This window comes from Mobula hypostoma, chromosome 14, assembly GCF_963921235.1.
Source record: "Mobula hypostoma chromosome 14, sMobHyp1.1, whole genome shotgun sequence".
In the NCBI taxonomy this organism is placed as follows: domain Eukaryota; kingdom Metazoa; phylum Chordata; class Chondrichthyes; order Myliobatiformes; family Myliobatidae; genus Mobula; species Mobula hypostoma.
Window position 1 is genome coordinate 43,708,887 of NC_086110.1, and position 21,365 is coordinate 43,730,251.

Here is a 21,365-nt window from a genome sequence, read left to right on the forward strand (position 1 = left end):
TACAGAAGGAGATATTAGTAGCTTTGTATATTAGAACATACTTTGTACTGTACATGTACATGGTTGAGATTAGGTCTTTAGGATTCCAGAAGCAATGCAAAATAAATAGGGGGATCAGATTATTGTATAAAGGCTGTGGAAATATAACTCTTTACATCTGAGTAGTTCTAATGCAGAGGTTCCCAACCTTTTTAATACCATGTAGCCTTACCATTAACTGAGGGATCTGTGCCCCAGGTTGGGATCGCTGCATCGGATGTTTTCTGCACAGCGAGTTCTCCTCACATTTATAAATAGTACAGATTTCTGTAGGACACCCCTAAAATGTACATGATTTCCCTTCCTGCTAGTCGTAATCGGATTTCCTCTCTCTCACTTACCCCAACAATCACCTATTTTCCTCTCCCTATGACCCACCTCCAAATCCTTGGGCTACATTAAGAGGTTTACTCCATATCTAATCATGATTGCATACCCAAACGTATCGTGCACTGCCTCTATCCCAGCTCTGTCTGACTGTAGATCTCTCCGGTGCACCCTCCTATCCATCCTCAGCCTGCCCTGCAATGGCATCTTCAGTCCGGCCCGTTGAAAGTCAGCAGCCTTGAGGTGCTACGGCTACTTGGGGAGCATTGCATGCTGGCTGGATCAAAGCTCATGAAAGCTAGGAGAGGGGAGATAGCTTTGAAGGACAACCTCAAGCAGCCCTGGGCCTGGTTGGAATCATGCTATCGTGACCCGGGGAGGCTGCAGTATATTGATACGAGACCACTCCAGTGAGAGGACATCACATTCACGGCAACACTTCCATTATGATTGTCAAACAGTATTGTTTATTGTGCAAATATTAACCGGAGTGCAACAGTAACGTTTCTGAGCAAAAGGTGTGCTTTGGTTTGGCTGAACTTTTAAATGAATCACCTCCCCTAACCACACTTGACCTCCTCCACTTCAACTACTTCCCTTTCAATTTTCATTCTCCTATCACAGCTGTACTCCAAAAAAAACTGCCTCCTGGAAGCAGTTGGATTGTGGAAATGCCTTAAAATCCTTCAACCATTGTCAAACTCCATCAGTAGAATTGGGTGCTTCCTGGAGCCTTTTAATGATGTTTATAATCTCAGTAGCTAATACAACAGAATTGATGATCCTCTAGTTAGGACCACTGCAGCATCTTTTCTGGTGCAGATTGCACGTGCTCAGGCCTGGATTTCCATACAACAGTCAAATTGTGAAATTGGCATTGTGTTGACTGCATGTAATTGAACATCTGATTGTAATGAACACTGTGTGCATACGATGCCGTTTGGTAATTAAAAGGGGACTTGAAGCATTTAAAAATACACTGCAGAATATTTAAGCAACAGATTTATAGGTGTTATTAATTTGTTTCTCATTCGAGCAAGAAGATTTTTGGCTAACTGATTTTCTTGGCAGCAAGAAAGGATTAAATCATTCTGCAACAGAATCCCACCCAATCTAATGCAGCAGACCTTGCCAATTGTTCTCTCAGGTCAAATTAAATCCGGCTTTACTCTGTGTTTCTTAAAGAATAATTCTCTATCAATGAAGTGTTTTGTCTTCACCAAGATTTGGTTATCACCTTCAGAAAAACATCTTACAGTTCTGTTTTTGTTATAGAATAGGAAGATGCACATAGGAACAGACAATTAAAAATTTAACTTGAAGAGCCTTTATCTTAACATCATTCAGCGAGACTGAGCTAAAGCCCTTTAAAAATGAAACCAAAACTTGTCAAAGAACAATAGCAACAAAAGTTGCAGAAACTTTCATTGGACACGTCCCAGGAACAGATTGATGTCCAAGGTACAATAGCATCATCTCAACCTACTTTCACATTTAGTTAACATAGGGGATGGTGCTTTTAGATATATTTAAGTCAATGAGACAGAATGATGAGTGACTGTGCTAATAAATTTAAAAAGGAATAACAAAATCAAAGTTGTAAAATAAAGCAATCACTAGGAGGATAAAAGTTCATGTAGTAACTGCTGATTATACTGCAGATGAATTAGAATACAAGAGGTATCTTGCTCCATTTCTATAGGACCCGGATGAGACTGCATCTGAAATGTTACGTACAGGTCTGGTTTCTCTATGCAAAATGGAGGAGGTGCAGCCAAGGTTCACTAGATTGATTCCAGGGGTAGTGAATTTGTCCAATGCAAAGTTTTGAAGTAGAGCCAGCCTGTTGTCTCTTGCATCTCGAAGAGTGACAGGTGTTCACATTAAAACATGAAATAAAATCTTGAAGGTTTTAGTAGAGAAGATGTGGAGTTGAAGCTTCCCTCAGCTGTGGTAACAAGAACCAAGGATTACAGTCTCAAAATAAGACATTAACAATTCAGGACCAAGAGGAGAAGAAATTTCATCACTCAATAGATTTTAAGTGTTTGGAATCTTGCAAATAAGAGGGCTATGGCAGCTCGGTCTAGGTATTTGAGACAGATTATTAGATTTTTAGTGCTTGAGATAGCCATTCAGGAATATATATCTTACTTTAAAGGAGCAACTTGTGGGAAATGGGTCATAAAATTAGTTGTAAATGATGTTCCTATTCTTGGGTGTGTTGAATGATCATCCTGTAACAGAGAGAAAAATGATCCCAGGAGGATTGCTGGGTAGTGAAGGAGTTTACCCATTAGTTCTGTACTTGGTAGATCTCGGATGACCCACTACAGCCTGAAGTAGAAATGGTAAAAACCTGCTTCCATAACCAAAGTCACAGAAGTTAAATTTAAAATTCATTTAAGCAGCAACAAATGCAGAGGCTGTAAGAGGGGCAACACTTGGGTTTGGTTAAAAGGAGCAAATAAGACAGCAAGAGGAAAGGGAATCAGAGTCAGATTTTTATTATCACTGACAGGCTGCGTGAAGTTTGTTGTTTTGTGGCAGCAGTACAGTGCAAAGACAAAGTTTCTATAAATTACAAAACATAAACAAATATGGTAATAAAAGGAATAGTGAAGTATTACTCATGGGCTCATACTCCATTAGGAAATCTGATGGCAGAGGGGAATCTCTGAATTGTTGACTGTGGATCTGTAGGCTCTTGTACCTCTTCCCTGATGGTAGTAACAAGAAGAGGGCACACCCTGGATAGTGAGGGTGCTTAGTAATAGATGCCACCTTCTTGAAGTATCACCTCTTAAAGGTGTCCTTGATGGCAGGGAGGGTTGTGCCCGTGAGGGAGATGGCAGGGTCTACAACCCTCTGGAGTCACTTTCGGTCCTGCACACCCTGCACTGCGATCCAGTCTGAATCTCTGCATAGTACATATATAGGAATTTGCTAGTCGTCAGTGTTGTACCAAATCTCCTCAGATTCCTAGTGAACTAGAGACACTGGCGTGCCTTCCTCAATGGACTGGGCCCAGGAAAGATCCTCCGGGAAGTTGATGCCCAGGAACTCGAAGCTGCTCACCCTTTCCACCACTGATCCCTCTGTGTGTTGTCTCAACTTTCCCTTCCTGAAGTCCATAATCAATCCCTTGGTCTCACTGGTGATGAGTGTGAGGTGGTTGCTTGACATCGCTCAGCCAATCGTCTGCCTGTACACCTCCTGGTCGCCATCTGAGGTTCAACCAACAACAGCGATGCTGTTGGCAAATTTACAGATGGCATCTGAGCCGTCCTATGCCACAGAGTCAGGAGTGTAGAGAGAGTAGAGAGCACACTTCCTTGAGTGTTCCTGCGTTGTCTGTCAGTGACGGGTTAATTCACGAGGGTGTGGGAACCCTACATTGTTCAATAAGGATCAAAGTGACATGAAACAGGCTGGTTGATAGTTCCCGTAAGGCGGAGAGAGGCATGGATAAAGAGGTTATTGGTGCTGAGTGCTGGTTTTGTTATTAAGCTGGAAGTGTCTGTTCTTTCTTCCCAGTTAAATGTAAAGTTCCACTTTAATCCAGGCAGAGAACCAAGTCTTCATAAATTCTGGTTCAGCCTGGGGAATTTGTGAGATGGGTCTGGAGTGGAATGAGAGTAGAAGGGGGAGAAATAACTGGAAGAACTGTCTGTTCCAGTCGGCTTGCCCATCATTAGATCCTGGGTAATGGCACAGGGAGTAAAAGAGCCAAAAGAAACACTGGGAGATTGAGAGAGCTGGATACATTTTAAAATTAACTGTGGGCCAATGGATGCTGCTGGATGTTTTTTTTAATGAAGAAAGGGATGATTGTTGTTGAGAGCCTCAGGAGATGACAATGCAGGCGGGCATAGATAATGACTGATGATGTGCTGAGGTAAGATCTGGAACATATGAGGTCAGGACTATGCAATTAAATGATGGCGGAGAACTGCAGGGCCATCTGAGGGAAGATTTGTATAAACACAGAGGATAAACAGAGCCAAAGACACAAAATTCGTCATATATCACCTTAGCTTGAAAAGTTACAAAGGCAAGTGAAGAAGGTACCCTGATTGGACCAATACATCAGGGAGCTTTGAAAAACAAGGATGCAGACTCTGAAAATGTTACATTCAATGAGCTAAATACAAAGGGAGATTAATGGGGAATGGATGAAAGATATAAGTGTATGAAAGTTATGATTTTTTTTATTTTGAAAGGAAGATTAATGCTGCTCTAGAACAGAAAATCACTGATGATCTCAGCCAACATGGGGTTCTAGAAATGGTCAATAAAGAAATGGAAAAGGATTTAGATTTACTTTTCACATGTACATACATTGAAACATACTGTGAAATATGTTGTTTATCCTGCTATCCTCTATTGCCTCTTCTCTGTCATCTATTTTGAAAGCATGATTTCAATATTATCTCACCCTAGTTCATGCATCTTCTCACTTTCTCATTCCTCCTTGCATTGTCACCTCCAGGTCTGCCTGTCCTCTTGCTCATCCACACAGCATCGTTTTCCTTGCATCTATCTCTCTTTCTCTTTGTCATTTCTTTTGACCTTTCGTTAAAGTTACAACTTCCAACCGCAAACATCTCCACTTGTGACCCTGCCAAAGCCGAACTTGCTGCTTGCTCCTGAGAAGCCGTTAATGTTTTTTCTGCTTGAAGGGCATCAGTCATTACGACGGCTGTGCAAGCCAGATGGAATTAGGCAGGTGTGAGTTTTGATAAAAGTTTATCCAGAGTTTCCACTCCTTTAAAATGATCCTTGCTTCGGTTTGAAAGAATAAGTTATAATCAAACCAAATCTGGCAGACAATGAGGAAACCTATTGGCGCACTCCTCTTCCTTATAGACAAGGAGATTAGGTTGTACAAGAGAAGAGTGGCCACAATTATGTTATGTTTTGAAACTCAAAAACATAAAAACTAATTGAAAGGAGAACACGGGGCCCAGAATGCGAGTTTAACTTTGTTTTTACTTTAAGCAAGACACGTACGTTTGACATGGCCTTGTCACGACATATGTGATTTATGTATTTTTACTTATAACCCATAATGAACTATTCAAACAATATTGCCTGGGAGACTAGCCATTTATTAAGCCTGATTTCCAGTGGGCTCTGAGTGAACGGCAAATAGCCAAATCAACAATAATACATTTGTGAAAATGAGTTAGGAAGTACTGCAATATATTATGAAGAAGAATATCAGCTTTTCTAAAACACATTGACTCTAGAGGACAAGAAATATGTGGAAGTATTATTTATATTCATGACTAATACAGCAGAGCTATATGATTCACTCCCTGTTAATAGTTTCGTAAAATCAGTGGAGATCCCTCTTGGAAAAAAGAGCAGAATTAAGTTAATGTGAAGAAGCTGTGCAAGTAATCTTGATACTATTTTAATATAATAAAGAAAATAATTAGAAGATAAATATTAAAAATTCATAAACAACAGGAATTCTGCAGATGCTGGAAATTCAAGCAACACACATCAAAGTTGCTGGTGAACGCAGCAGGCCAAGCAGCATCTATAGGAAGAGGCGCAGTTGACGTTTCAGGCCGAGACCCTTCGTCAGGACTAACTGAAGGAAGAGTGAGTAAGAGATTTGAAAGCTGGAGGGGGAGGGGGAGATGTAAAATGAAAATTAAAAATTCATATCATTTTTCTAAATATGCTAACACAGGATTTACGATGCATGTTTACTACAATATACATGAGCTTATAAATGTGCAATTTAAACTCAGATATTAATCAATAAATGATGTTCCTTTGCTACAGAAAATAGTTCCCTTAGACGCACTGCTTGCTTCTATCTCCTACCGAAGATCTGCAAACCGGATTGTCTGGTGGGCCTCGTGGGCCTCTTGTCCCTGCCTGCTCCTGCCCCACTAAACTCGGGTCTCATATCTCGATTCCATTCTGTCCCCCTTGGTTCAGTCCCTACGTCTGTGACACTTCTCATGTCCTTGATCTCCTCAGTAACTTTCAATTCCCTGGCCCTGACTACCTCACTTTCACCACGGACATTTAGTCTCCATGCACTTCTATCCCCCATCATGAAGGCCTCAAAGTTCTCCACTTCTTTCTTGACAAAAGAACCAACCACCCTCCTCCGTCACCTCCATTCAGGGCCCCAGGCACTCCTTCCAGGCGAGGCAGCACATCACCTGCGAATCTGCTGGGGACGTCTACTGTGTCCACTGTTCCCAACGCAGCCTCCTCTACACTGATGAGAACCATTGTAAGTTGGGGGATTGCTTCATCGAGCACCACTGCACCGTCTGCCCCAAGCGGACTTTGTGGTGGCCAACTATTTTAATTCCCATTCCTGTTACAACGTGTCAATCCATGGCCTCCTATTGTGCCAAGATGAGGCCACCCTCAGGATGGAGAAAGAACACCTTATATTCCGTCCAACCAGATGGCATGAATATCGATTTCTCCTTCCGGTAAACTAATGTCCCATCCCCCACCTCTTCCTCTATTCCCCACTCGGATCTTTTACCTCTTCTCACCTGCCTATCACTTCGCCTCTTCCTTCCCTTTCCCCTATGGTCCACTCTCCTCTCCAACCAGATTCCTCCTTCACCACTGCTTGACCTTTCCCATCAACCTTACTTCACCTATCACCTTCCAGCTAACCTCCTGCCCCTCCCCCCACCTTTTTTATTCCAACGCCTTCCCCTTTCCCTCTCAATCCTGAAGAAGAATCTTGGCCTGAAACATCGACTATCAATTCGTTTCCATAGATGCTGCCTGAGCTGTTGAATCCCTCCAGCGTTTTGTGTGTGTTGCGGTGGGCAGTGGTGTTTTAAATTACCAGCTGTTGAAGGGGAGTGGTGACGTCATTAATATTATGGGATAGATATGTGGACTCATGTTTATAAAACCTCAATGAACTTCTAATTTAATATGAAAGAACCTATGCCCCCACTTATCGTTCCACCCTAGCCGTGTATGTCTGTTTAAAAGAAATATTAATCTTGAAGCTATTCCAAGCCCAGACTCCATGTAACCCCAGATTAAGTCACTCCACCATCAGCACTGAGGAAAGACAGGACAGACTAGGTTGTTTTCTTTGGAACAGGGGAACATGAATTGAGACCTAATTGTGCTGTTTAAAATTATGAAGGACCTAAAAAGCATAATAGGAAGGATCCAAAGATTCAAGGAGTGCTGAGGGATGTTTTCACGGACCAGAGGTGAGGACTTGAAAAATATTACCTGAGTGGAGGGAAGAGCAGACATCCCACCCTGCAAAAACTCATTTCAGGGAGGTAGCACCCCCGCCCCCCACAACCCCATATCCCCCCGACCCTGGTTGACCTCCAAGAGTGTATGTAATACTTTGTTTAGTGATTTTGTCTAATCTGTAAACCAAGTTGGGTATATGCAGAAAATGTGACTTTAAAATATGTAATTATATTATCCTGTTTATTCTATTATAGCTTTAAGCAAGTCTGCAGGGAGTTTGGCCTCATCACGTAGGACATCAATAGAGTAGCTCCTTAGCAACTAGCCAGCTAGTTTAAATAACGTTAGCTATGCTAATGAATGAACGAATGACACCTGTTAAACTCACCTCAACATGTCTTTTACATTTTAACCCACCAAGGGCAATAGAAAAGTCACTGTCGCAAACAGTGCAGCGAGCAACACTGTCGTTATTTTTGAGGTCGACCGTAAAGCCCACCACAGAGAAAACTGATAGGTCTACTTAGCACGAAGAGAGATCAATCAGGATGCTCGCTCTCCCTCTCAAAAAAATCGATTTCTGGGATATTGTATATAACTTCCAGGCATCAGGGAGCCGCTATCAATATGCAGGAGACTCCCGGAACTTCCAGGAGAGGTGGGACGTCCGGAAGGGGAAGAAAACAACGTCTGAATGTACATTTGAAGAGCCGTGGCCTGCAGGGCTAGAGACTGAATGGTTAGAATGGAGAACTGTTCTTTAACTAACTCATGGGCTCAGTAGTATATTACCTCATCAGACATTTGCTGTGACACTGTCACTGATTTCATTTGACCTGGCCCTGCCCTCTGGAACTCCTTCTGATTTTGTTTCCTACCCTCCTTCATGGCGTTCCTTAAAGCCAGTGTACGTTTTTGTACACCTGTCTTATATCTCATTATCTGGGTTTCATTTTGATAACATTCTGTGAAGTATCTTTCGACAATGTTAAAGCCTCCACGTAAATGCAAATACTGGTTGCAAAACCACAAAGGATGGAAGCTTCTCTACCGTCGTGTGTACTTACTGTTCCATGGCTGCACGTTGAACACTGCCCCTGCGAGAGCTAGTGGTGAACTGGTGTAGCTACACGTTAGCCGTTAATAATGTAAAGTTAATAACCATGGGAAATTGCGTGCACCTCTGACACAGTGTATTCCAGTGAGAAATCTCTGCCTGTGGTGCAACATTGCCCTCTGGTGGTACAATACTGTATGACATGAGGAGCACATCATTATCACAACGGTGGAGTGGTGTCAGAGGAAGATGTGAGACCATCTGTGACTCACCTCCTTCACCTTATGACAAATATACCGCTACCAAATATTTCTCCTCCAAATTCACCTTGGTTATGACTGATATAAGTAAAATGGAACAATTGCAATTAGGTTATCTGAGCTGCCAAGAACAGCTCTAAAACTGACTTCATTGTAAAGCTATAAAAATAAATTCAATCCTGTAGTAGAAACAAAGACCATACGAACAAAATTTTCAAATATAACATGGAAAAGAGCAATACAGAAATAAAAAGCACCGATCTATTCATCTGAACATGGCTCAAGAAGCTGGGATTTGGAACAAAATATATCGTTAGCTCACTTGGCACTCGGGATACATTCCCAGGAGTGAGTGAACTGGTGGGGTTACTATAATAGTAGAAATGTAAAGAGATATGTTACTGACATCCCCTTGGCTTGGTACAGCAACCGCTCTGCCTGGGAGCACAGGGAACTGCAGAGAAAACAGCCTCCCCTCCATGGATTCTGTCTAGACTTACTGCTTCTTTGGTAAAGCATCCAACATAACCAAAGAGTCAAAGACCCCACCCAACTTAGACATTCCTCTTCTTCCCCAGCCCGCTGGGCACAAGATACAAAAGCCTGAAAGCACATACCACCAGGCTTATGGACAGCTTCTATTCCGCCGTTAGAAAATTACTGAATATTCCCCTGGTTTGATGAGATAGACCTCATTACGACCTTGCACCTTACTATCTGCCCACCCTGCACTTTCTCTGTAACTGTAACACTTTATTCTGTACTCGGATTGCCCTTGTGCTACCTCAATGCATGCAGACACAAAGATCTTCACTGTGCCTCGATACGTGTAACAAAAACAAACCGGTTTAATGATTTTGCCAATGCTGTTCTGTCAAGCGCCTGTGCTAAACCTCTGCCTCCACCCCCCCATTCACCCTGGTGGTGTTGTGGAGGGGCTACCGTTGGCAAGCCCGTCTGGGCAGCAGTAAAGTGGGGTCTCAGGGCTGCACCCTGTCTGGCAGGGTCCATTGTGAAGTACTGGTAGTGCTGGACCCTCAGATCCTGAATTCTCCCTGTTGGATGAGGGAAATAGCTCTCCACTGAACCTCATACACTGAGACAGGGAGAGCTAGACAGCTGCTCCCATCACATCCAGCAGTGGCGAGGGAGACAGCCAGTGGGATCTAAGCAGGCTGTCAACACAGAGAGCAGCAAACCCCAATAAGTAGCAATCCTAAGCCGTATGAGTGGCCACACCGCTGGACTGGTCCTCGGCGATGAGTGGCCACACCGCTGGACTGGTCCTCAGAAGGAGCTTCTCCACCACAATCCATGAGGCAATTCGTTGAACCAGCTGGGACCAGGGATTGGCACTCGGTTCTCTGAACAGCAGCACATAACCTGGGCACAAAAATCAGCAATCAGTAGACTTTGTCATTCAGAGGAACTGCTATTTATAAAGGCATGAAAGATATAAGTGGGAATGATGTCAAAATACTTAATTGAATTAAGTTAAATGATTTAGGAAACATTGCTCACCAATTGTTGAGTTTCCTGAATCTCAACTATATTTGTTTAGACCATAAGACTATAAGATATAGGAGCAGAATTAGGCTATGCCATTTGGTCCATCAAGTCTGTTCTGCCATTTCATCATGGCAGATCCATTTCCTCTCTCAGCTCAAACCTCCTGCCTTATCCCTGTATCTCTTCATGCCCTGACTAATCAAGAATCTACCAACCCCTGCCTTAAATATACCTAAAGACTTGGCTTCCATAGCTACCTGTGGCAACAAATTCCGCATATTCACCACTCTCTGGCTAAAGAAATTCCTCCTCATTTCCATTCTAAAAGGACTCCCCTCTATTCTAAGGCTGTGTCCCTGGATCTTAGACTCCTCCACCATAGGAAACACCCTCTCTACATTCACTCTATCAAGGCCTTTCACTTTTCAATAGGTTTCAATGAGGTCACCCCTCATTCTTCTGAATTCCAGTGAATACTAGCCCAAAGCCATGAAATACTCTTCATAATTCGAGCCTTTCAATCCTGGAATCAATTTTGTGAACCTCCTTTGAACCCTCTCCAATAAGAGCACACCCTTTCTTAGATAAAATGCCCAAAACTACACACAATACTCCAAGTAAAGCCTCACCAGTGCTTTATAAAGTCTCAACATTGCATCGTTGCTTTTATATTCTAGTCCTCTTGAAATGATTGCTAACATTGCATTTGCCTTCCTCACCAACAACACAATCTGAAAGTTAACCTTTAGGGAATCTGAACGAGGACTCCCAAGTCCCTTTGCACCTCCCTTATTCTGCTAGGCAGAGCGAAGTTAAGATGACACTAAACGGTGACTCTTTTGCTTGCATCTTCAGAAGCAGCTCTATTTCCATCTTTAATATCTTTATTTTTCCCTTTCAGAGCTCTTTTGAAGACCCTGACCTGGAGTTACTCGCTGACTACGGTTCTTTGCAGTAATGGGACCTGCTCCCCGGGTTTCGGGACTGGCCACTGTTTGGCTCACGAAGGGTTCAGCCTGAGAGTCCGACTCGGATTTGGAAGCCTAAGATCTCGGGGCTCTGGAGATGGGCAGATCGAGGGCCAGAGTCACAGCAGGAGACCCAGGTGTCATTGGGGGAGTCGAAAAATCTACTGCTGTGTGCCCAAAGACCTGTGACCTTTGAGCTCTTTGGGAACAGAGCTTGGAAAAAGCGACGTAATAGACTTTTAACATCATAAACCAGCGAGGTTCTTGTTATGTCTCCTTGTTATGTCTCACTGGGAAAAACAAAGACACCTCCTTCTCCCTTATTAGGGAGAGAGAGAGAGCCTGTGGTATGTCGAATGCCAGGTGAAACGTGAAGTCTGTGTCTTTGCTGTTGCTTTGCTCACTCTCGAGTGCTTGGTGGCAGGTGCCGATGTTTTTTTTTGCCAGTGGGGGGAGGGGGTATCGTTGCTTGCTGCCGCTTATGTGTGGGAGGGAGGGGAGCTGGGGGGAGACTTTGGGGTTCTTACGTTTAACAATGTCTCTGACATTAAATGTACCTTTGAACCTCAGATTTTTGAATTCCCTCTCCACTTAGAAAATTATCTACTCTTTTATTTCTTCTACCAAATCACATGACCGTACACTTCCCAACACTGTATTCCATCTGCTATGTCTTTACACATTCTCCAAATCCGTCTAAGTCCTTTTGTAGCGTCTCGACTTCCTCAAAACTGTCTGCCCCTCCACACCTTTGTATCATCTGCAGACTTGGCCACAAAGCTATCAATTCCATCATCCAAGTCTTTGACACGTAACATAAAACAAAGCAGTCCTAACACAGATCCCTGTCAGCTACCGGAAGTCAGTCAGAAAAGACTCCCTTTATTCCCACTCTTTGTCTCCTGCCAATCAGCCACTCGCTTATCCATCCAGGTATCTTTCCTGTAAAACCATGGCTCTTAACTTGTTAAGCACCTTGTCAAATGTCTTCTGAAAATTCAAGTACACAATATCTACTGATTCTCCTTTCTCTATCCTGCTTGTTATTTCTTCAAAGAATTCCAACAGATTTGTCAGGCAAGATTTTCTTTGAGGAAACCATGCTGAACGGCCTGTTTATATCACGTCCCTCCAAGTGCCCCCAAACCACATCCTGAACAATCAACTCCAACATCTTCTCAACCACTCAGGTCAAACTACCTGGCCTATAATTTCCTTTGTTCTGCCTCCCTCCCTTCTTGAAGAGCGGAGTGACATTTGCAATTTTCCACTCCTGCGGAATCATGCCAGAATCAATCAATTCTTGAAAGGTTATTACTAATGCTTCCACAGTGTCTTCAGCTACCTCTTTCAGAACCCTGGGGTGTACACCGTCTGGTCCAGTGACATATCTACCTTCAGACCTTTCAGCTTCCCAAGAGGCAACTTCACACACTTCTGCCCCCTGACACTTGTGAACTTCCAGCATACTGTTGGTGTCTTCCACAGTGAAGACTGATAACATGAAGGAAAACAGAATTTTTTTGTACATTGCGGCAAATAATTCTTCAAATGATTAGCACTAGAGCTGCAAGCTGACCTTTTTACTTTCTGTTTTTCTCTAATTCTGAACTTTAATTAACACCCACTAATCATTCTTTTAGATTATTTCAATAGACCGATATTCCAGTATAAGATTAATTCAATTCAGAAATGTTTTTTCATAGAAAGTTGAACAGCAGAGCACAGTTTTATCTTCACTATTTTTATTTCATTAGGTTATCTAACTTTTAAAATAGTGGCTTATTTAAATAATTGCAATGTTCTATTAAAATTAAACTGCACTTACTGCAGTTCTTGTGGAAAAACCTGTTAATAAGAGCAAGATGTCAAACTTCAAACAGCTTGCATTTAATATTTAAGCTATTTTTCCTCTATATAACATTGTCTTTCACATTTTATACAAACGTGCAAATTAGGACCAGGAAAAAGACGACTTGGCCACCTGAGTCAGGGGCCAACCAAAGTGTTTTTGTCTCTTTTACATGCCATATTTATGATCGCAAGACAGCACTGGACATTAAAAATTTCAAGTCCTGCAGGTCTACCCTGTCAGTGAGCTGCTTTTTGGCAGAGGAGCTGGACATGGTGCGGGTCGTGTTACTGCCTGCTACAGGAAGACATTGGAGTCAGTGATTGAAAGCCGAGGACAGTCTAACAGCAAGTGATTGTCTTGGATGTTTCCCTTGTGATCACAAGACCTGTTGGACATTGATAATACTGCAAACCCATTTCCCTGGTTTATTGGAGAGAAAGGCAGTGGGAGCCTTGCATGGCCTTGTTTGTAGCAAGGACTGGGCCTCAAGCCGCAGGCTCGCCTATTGCAGCAGTTCAGGAGAGAAGACGCCAGAGGCGGTGTAGCGTGGCATCCATGCTGGGTTGGGGGCTGGCCACTCCCATTGGTGCTGCTCTCCAGTGTTCACTCGGTGGAGGACATGCTGGATCGTATGCGTGTGTAAGTTCGTCTGCGCACTGCTGAGAACTGCTTGTTCTTGCCGATAACACCCATGCCCCATCAATTTACAGGACATGTTACTCAGGGACTTGAGCTGGATATATATTTTTTGTGTGACCATATTTTTACTTGCTATCTTGTATGTGCTATATGTGCCTTGTTCGGGTGGCAGGGTGGAGATATGTCACACCCAAAGGAGATGTAAGGCGCTCATTCCCTCCACTAGCCTGCGGGTCACTCTTGGGCAATGAGTAGCACCCGCTTAGCCACCAACCCCCCTCCCCCCGATTTGGGTCACGTGATGCCAAGGGAGCAGGCAGTATGAGCAGCTGGTGCATGTCACAAGTCCTGGTTATGCGACCATGGACGCCAGGCAGACGATGTCCGAAGAGTATTGATAATGGCAGGGGTCACCCATCTTGTAAAGGCACCGTCCAGAAGAAGGCAATGGCAAACCACTTCTGTAGAAAAATTTGCCAAGAACAATCATGGCCATGGATAGCGAAAAGAGTTAGAACAACAGCATGAAGGGGATCTTCCCCACAGGCAGATTAAAGACAGATGGAAAACCATGATTGTCGTACATCACGGCACATAATGATGATGATGTTACCTCTCGTACTGTGTATAACTGTTGGTGTTGTGTTTTGCACCTTGGCCCCAGAGGAACACTCTTTCATTTGGCTGTATTCATGGTTATTCATGTCTGGTTGAATGCTCAAAGAATTAGTTAATGTCATTTAGGCCACTAAATGCAGTAAGATGGCTGTCAAGACATTTTGCTGTTACTGATTTAATGAGGAATTACTAAGTTTTGATCCAGTATTGCAAAGAGCAAGTTAATGAAGGTAACGATCCACGCATTCTCTCTACACCCATGACTGTGTGGCTAGGCACGGCTCAAATACCATCTATAAATTTGCTGAGATCTAACTATTGTTGGCAGGATCTCAGATGGAGATGAGAGGGCGTACAGGAGTGAGATATACCAGCTAGTTGAGTCGTGTCGCAGCAACCTTGCACTTAATGTCAGTAAGACCAAAGAGCTGACTGGGGACTTCAGAAAGAATAAGAGGAGGGAACACACATGAAATCTCATTGAGGGATCAGAAGTGAAGAGAGCGAGCAATTTCAAGTTTCTGGGTGTCAATATCTCTGAGGATCTAACCTGGACCCCACATATCAATGCAGCTACAAAGAAGGCACAACAGCAACTATATTTGATTAGAAGTTTGAGGAGATTTGGTATTTCACCAAAGTGAGTGAGTAGGCAGCCATCGATTCCAGGGGATCATGGGTTTGCACCTCTGGTGGACTGTCTCCTCTCCAGGACCCAAGCCTGGGCAGAAAGATTTGAAGAACCGGCTGTTGTTCATGTAGCGGCTCCCCCTCTCCACGTCACTGATGTAGTGCAAGGGAAGGGCAAGTGCCGATACAGCTTGGCACCAGTGTCATCACAGAGGGTGCCAGGGTGAAGTTGTAAATAGCATCAAACTGCCCCAGCTCCAGATTTCTTCCTCGGGGTTTACTCCCGAAAACTTTCCTCTGGGTGGGCCTGGCTGCAAGACAGTGGAGGTTTAAAATCAGAGTTTTCCTTTTCCGAGGCAGACTGCCGTCCAAGGCTGACGAGCCCCACCTGCCCGAAAGACACTCGCAAATTTCTACTGATGTACCATGGAGAGCACTCTGACAGGCTCCATCACCGTCTGGTAGGGGGGGTGGATTGCATAGGATTGAATTAATCTGTAGAAAGTTGTAAACTCAGTCAGCTCCTTCATGCGCACTAGCACCATTGTGTCCAAGACATCTGCAAGGAGTGATGCCTCAAAAAGGCGGCGTCCGTCATCAAAGACCCCCTTCACCCAGGTCGTGCCTTGTTCTCGTTGCAGGAGGTACAGAAAGCTGAAGCCGCACACTCAATGGTTCATGAAAAGCTTCTTCCCCTCTGCCATCCAGTTTCTGAATGTACATTGAACCCATGAACACTACCATACTACTTCCTTACTTTTTTTTTTGCACTTCTTGTTTAATTTAACTATTTTATACAGTGTATATATATATATATATGTGTGTGTATGTGTGTGTGTATATATATATTACTGTAATTCACAGCCTTTTTCTATTAGTACGTGTTGCATTGCTCTGCTGCCTCAAAGACAACAAATTTCATGACTTTTCCGGTGATATAAAACTTAAATCTGCTTCTGTTACTGAAGATTTTGGCCTTTCCACAATGTCCACTAGCATTACCGGTCCCTGATGATGTTCTAGAAGGTTTGGCATCTCTCTGTAATTTACTTCAGAATAGCTGTTTGAATGCAGTTGAAGCCCTGCAGCATGCAAAAGCACAAATTAGCAAGTCACGGTCACAGTCTCTTGGCGATACAGTTTATTGGAGGGACTAGGTGAAAATTCTGCTTGCATGTATAAGTTCTGATGTTGATACTGTGCCTATTATTTGATTCCTTCAACGTGTATGATGAGTTAGGAGAATGACAAGCTTTTGACACTGTTGCTATTGTGAACACAACCAGTTTTGATTTTGGAGAAGAGAATTTTGTACAACTGACAAAAAACACTCGGCTACTGTTACGAATTATGATGAAAGCGTTGCCTCAAAAATATTGCAAGGATACTGTGATTTCAAATCTGTCCTTTCTGTTAAAATTAAGACTGGGTCAATTAAGACATTCACATTGAACTATATGTTTAGATACAAAGAATTTGAAGAACTGAGAATTCTTGTTGACGCTTCAAGCTTCTAGTGCTGAATGCATACATGAATTCAGTTTTCTGAATTCAATCAATTGTACATCCAGAAGCAGACCAGAAATGGAACTTTTGGATGATCCAATGAGGATTAAGATGTATCTGACATCTGGATGCAAAATTAATCTGGACAGTGTTTATAGACAATGAACTTGTGATAAAGACAGATGAGAAAAAATTTATGAAAGGTGAAAGATTTCTGTTGTGCTGTATTTCATTGTACTTTTCAATTAATAAATAAAATCAGAAGTATGTGATTTTCCAATTTTCATTCTGAATATTCATAGTATGCATATTATATTTAAAAAAAATTAGAGTGCCACACATGTAAAACTTTTCAATGCACGGCAATGGTTGGACCTTGCAGCAGTAAAAAATATTAGAGGGAATGTTTCCATGGAGAATAAACAGGGAAGTAAATTGGTCTGCGAAGATTGGGTATTTACAGTATAATCTCCCTTCAGTGAGAGTACCTGTGGGTATTTACATCCGATAGGGCCCAATGTCTTCATCTGAGTTTAGAACTTCGCGATCAGCAAACCCAATACCGTCACAATAGAATCAGAGCAAAATTGATGAAAGTATGGTAGAATTTTAAAAATGGAATTAATGTACAACTACAGTAAATGACTGATGGTTGATGAATACTCTTTGTGCTGAAGGACCACTTCTGTGCTGTGTCACTCTTTGACTCTGTATAACAGAAAGGTCATTGGCATTTCATCAGAGCTACATGATTCTGACTCGTCAATGAGACTTCAGCTGTAGATGAAAGGTCTCTAGTTAGTCCACTCTCTTCTCCTATAAGATTGCTTCTTTCCTAGCCCTTTACCTTTCCCTCCTGCCTGGCTTCACCTATCACTTTCTAGATAGTCCTCCTTCCCCTCCCCTCCCCCCCCCCCAAGTTTTTTATTCTGGTGTCGTTCGTCTTCCCTTCCAGTCCTGAAGAAGGGTCTTGACCCAAAACATCGACTGTTGATTCATTCCCATAGTTACTCCCTGTCCTGCAGAGTGTTGTCAGCCTCAATCCACAGGGGCTGTCCAAGAAGGAGATTTTATATCACTTTCCCTTTTTATATCAGACTTCCAGTAATTTATAGCTTTTCACTCTCCACCACTCATGATCTTGCCAAAGGATAAGAGAATTATAGTTGAGCAGGAGGATCGATCGTGGTTCGGATGGCTCATCCAAATTGTGGTATTGCAGATACATACATGTGCCCATCAATTATCAGTAAAATACAGTCAATGTGAACAGAGTGTCACCCTTTCTGATAGTGTGAATCAACCCGACTGTGAACAGGTCAACGCGACAATTGCCGAATCTCAGCTGCTCCAGGTATGTCCTGATTCTCTCCTGCTGACGAGACCACAGTTATAGATTGTGATCCTGACACTTCACTTGTATTACCAAATGGACAACCCAAACAAACAGCAGCAAATAAAAGAGTTTTGCACAGATATCTCTCCAGAGCAAGTTTTAAAAATGTTGATTGAGCAATCGAAATAATGGAATGAACTTGAGAGCATTTATATGCAATTGTCTAAAATTTAACATGATCTTCAGCAAGGATGACAATAAACACAACATAGTGGTTGCTGGGTATATTGAGATAAATGTTCATTAGCACCTGTGTCTAATAAAGTCCATGCCACAGGATGCCTAAATAAAATCACACTATTACTGTCAACAGCCAGTTGATAAACCGAAGTGAGAATACAGAATGGCTCTGAGGAGGCATTTCACCATTTAAACAATCGGTGAACGTCACGTCTAGAAACCCACGTGAACTAGGGATTATTGTTCCTTTGCCTGCACTGAACTGATAAGCGACATAAATTTCAGGTGAGAGACGACTGTTAAATGAGCAAACGCTGACAACTTGTGGCTGTCCATAGCCATGGCTGCAAATGTTGGAAGAATTTGAATATTGGTTACTTTATTACCTGTTGCAAAATGAACTATTTCTTAGTTTTAAAATATTCTTCTTTCTTGATGCTTGATTACTGGGGAAAGAACAGCAACTTTATTTCAAGGGTTAAGTATCGTACAGGCTTATTTGTACATTAATGCTATTGTGTCATTGTCTGAAGCTCACAGTACTGGGCGATCTCTCGTCTCCAGGGGCAGGAATTCAGTGAAGTACTTAGGGCAACAGCATGGTGGCACTTCACTTAGAGGCAAACACAGAATGCTGGAAACACTCATCAGGTCCAACAGCACCATCAAGAAATGGCCAATCCTCCTGACTACTGAATGTTTTTAGTATTTTCATTTTAGACTTCCAGAGTTTCTTTTTGTTTTCAAGTTCTTCCCTCAGTCTGCCTGTCTGTTTAATTACAGATTCCTCCCAATGCCCACTACTCAGATAGCCCATCATCTGCTTCTCTCTCCCCACCTTCCCAACCATTCCTGACTCTCTCATTGTTTATCTCTGCCTGCTCTTTCAGTTCTCAACTCGGATCTGAGGTTTGACAGTGGTCAGATTCAATTGCTGGCCTGTGCCTTGTGTAAAGTTGTTCACTTCTCTGTTGCTCTTGTAGCTCAATATTCGTTCACTGAGAAATTTAGGCAAGAAAGATTGAGGATATTGACAACCACAAACACCTATGTGCTGGATATGATTCCAGACCAGGGGTCCTCAGACCCCTCGGTTAATGGGAGGAGTCCAAAAAGGTTGGGAACCCCTGTTCGAGACAACAGACAGCTTTCTCCTTGCTTGCTATTGAATTTAGTTTCACCTAAGATCCTGAAGCCACACTCAATCGACCAGGGACTTGATGTCAAGGGCAGTAAGTTCCTTTTGTTTGTGCTTAAACCAAAATTGTGATGAAGTCTTAATAGATCAGAGGAGAAAACTATTTTCCTGCCTTCCAATTTTGAGCATATTGACAGCTTTACCAAGGCACAAGAGGTTCTGCAGATGCAGGAAATTTTGAGCGACACACACAAAATGCTGGAGGAACTCAGCAAGTCAGGCAGCTAAGGAGCAAAATGGCAGCGATGTTCTAGACTGTGGCCTTTCAACAGGACTCCTTTACCGAGCTCACATCCACTTTATGTCTTTATGGATCAATCCATTTCTGCATTCATGGATTTCACAATGATTTATTTCCTCTCACCAATGCTAAATGGACAGGGAACTTAAAGTACGTAGGCTGATTACCTGCCTCAAAGCATGCTGGATCCTATTCCATCATCTTCAACCCATTCCCTGACTGGTCATGTGGCTCATCAGCAGTGCCCTGATTCGTTCATGCAAATCCAGGTCTATTCATATTGGCTGGGCCTGAAGAGTATTCCAAAATGGACTGAGCAAAAGTCAAATCATCAGCTTTATAAAGATCTGAAGACAATTTGGGCTTGGGAAAGGTGTTGATATGTTCCCCTGCACACCCAAATCCGGGTGTCTCCTGTGCACTCAAACTCAGGGAGGTACTGCGCTACCCAAATTCAGGGCTTCCCCCGTTGCACCCAAATTCAGGGAGGCCCTGTGCTCCCAGACAGAGGGAGGTGTGGCCCTGTGCTCCCTGACACAAGAAGGTCCTATGCACCCAAACTCAGGGAGGCCCTGTGCACCCAAACTTAGTTGGCTGCCCATTTGTATTATTTTGGCCTGAACCTGCATCTATATCCATAACCAAGTCTAGAAGCAGGTGTCTTGCCCTGGTGTAAATATGCAATGCCATCGTTCTGAAGCGTACCAGATAGTCACCAGATGGTACAATACAGTGCCAGTTGCCAAACTGATCACCTGATATCCTGGGGTGTAGGAGAAAGGGGACAGTCTCTTGCCAGAAGCAACTGAAATTTCACAGTGTTCTTCAGGTAGGGCTGGTACCGAAGAATTGGCTTGAAAATACTTTGATAACCTCCCTCCTGGTTTTACTGTTGTTACAGACGGACATGCATTTAAACGTGATGAATTCCCAGATAAAGCCAGTGCTAAGAGCTGTCATGGTTATCGAGGGTATACAGGAAGGAAATGCCTCCAGCTTCTTAGGGCAGTGCTTGTCACTGAGAGGAAACGTGCAAACAGCCAACTTTTAAAAAATTAGTTGTTTCTCTATTTTCTTCTGCATGTGCTCTTGGAGTGCTACCCTTAGGATTTACCTCTGAACATAATGGCCCATTTTTAAGATGTGTTTTCAAGTATGGTCCGATTCCTGGAACCTGACTGGCAGTTTTTTCTTAATTAATTCCCTATCATTTCAGACAATGCCCACAAGAGACAGTTTGACATCTGTGCTGTTCCCAGAGTCTGCACCACACCTTATCATTGGAACGAGGCACCAATACAATGCAGCAAATGGGAGGTGGGTTTATGCGAGTGTGGACCAGCCCCTGGATTCTGGAGTTTGGTGCTGGCCATTGACATGGGCACTTTAAGTGAAAGACTATGCCTTTCCCTCTTTGCTTCCACCCAACCACTCCATACTTTACAACTACACCCACCCACTCAACGTCCCTCTCCACCCAATCACATCCCATCCCAAAAGCGCAAACCTCACTTAGGTGACACTCAGCCCTCTCACTATTGTCCCTCCCCACCGTTTCAAGCTGCCACCATCTCAACGACTTATCTGTTCTCCTCCACAGGCTTCGCCTTGAATTGGATTTTGCAGCAGTAGCTCTGCCTGGCTGTGTATATCACACATTGAGAATGTCTACCTGGGAACCATAAAGATTTCTGAGCCGCTGCATTTTCCTGGTTCAAAATTCTGAA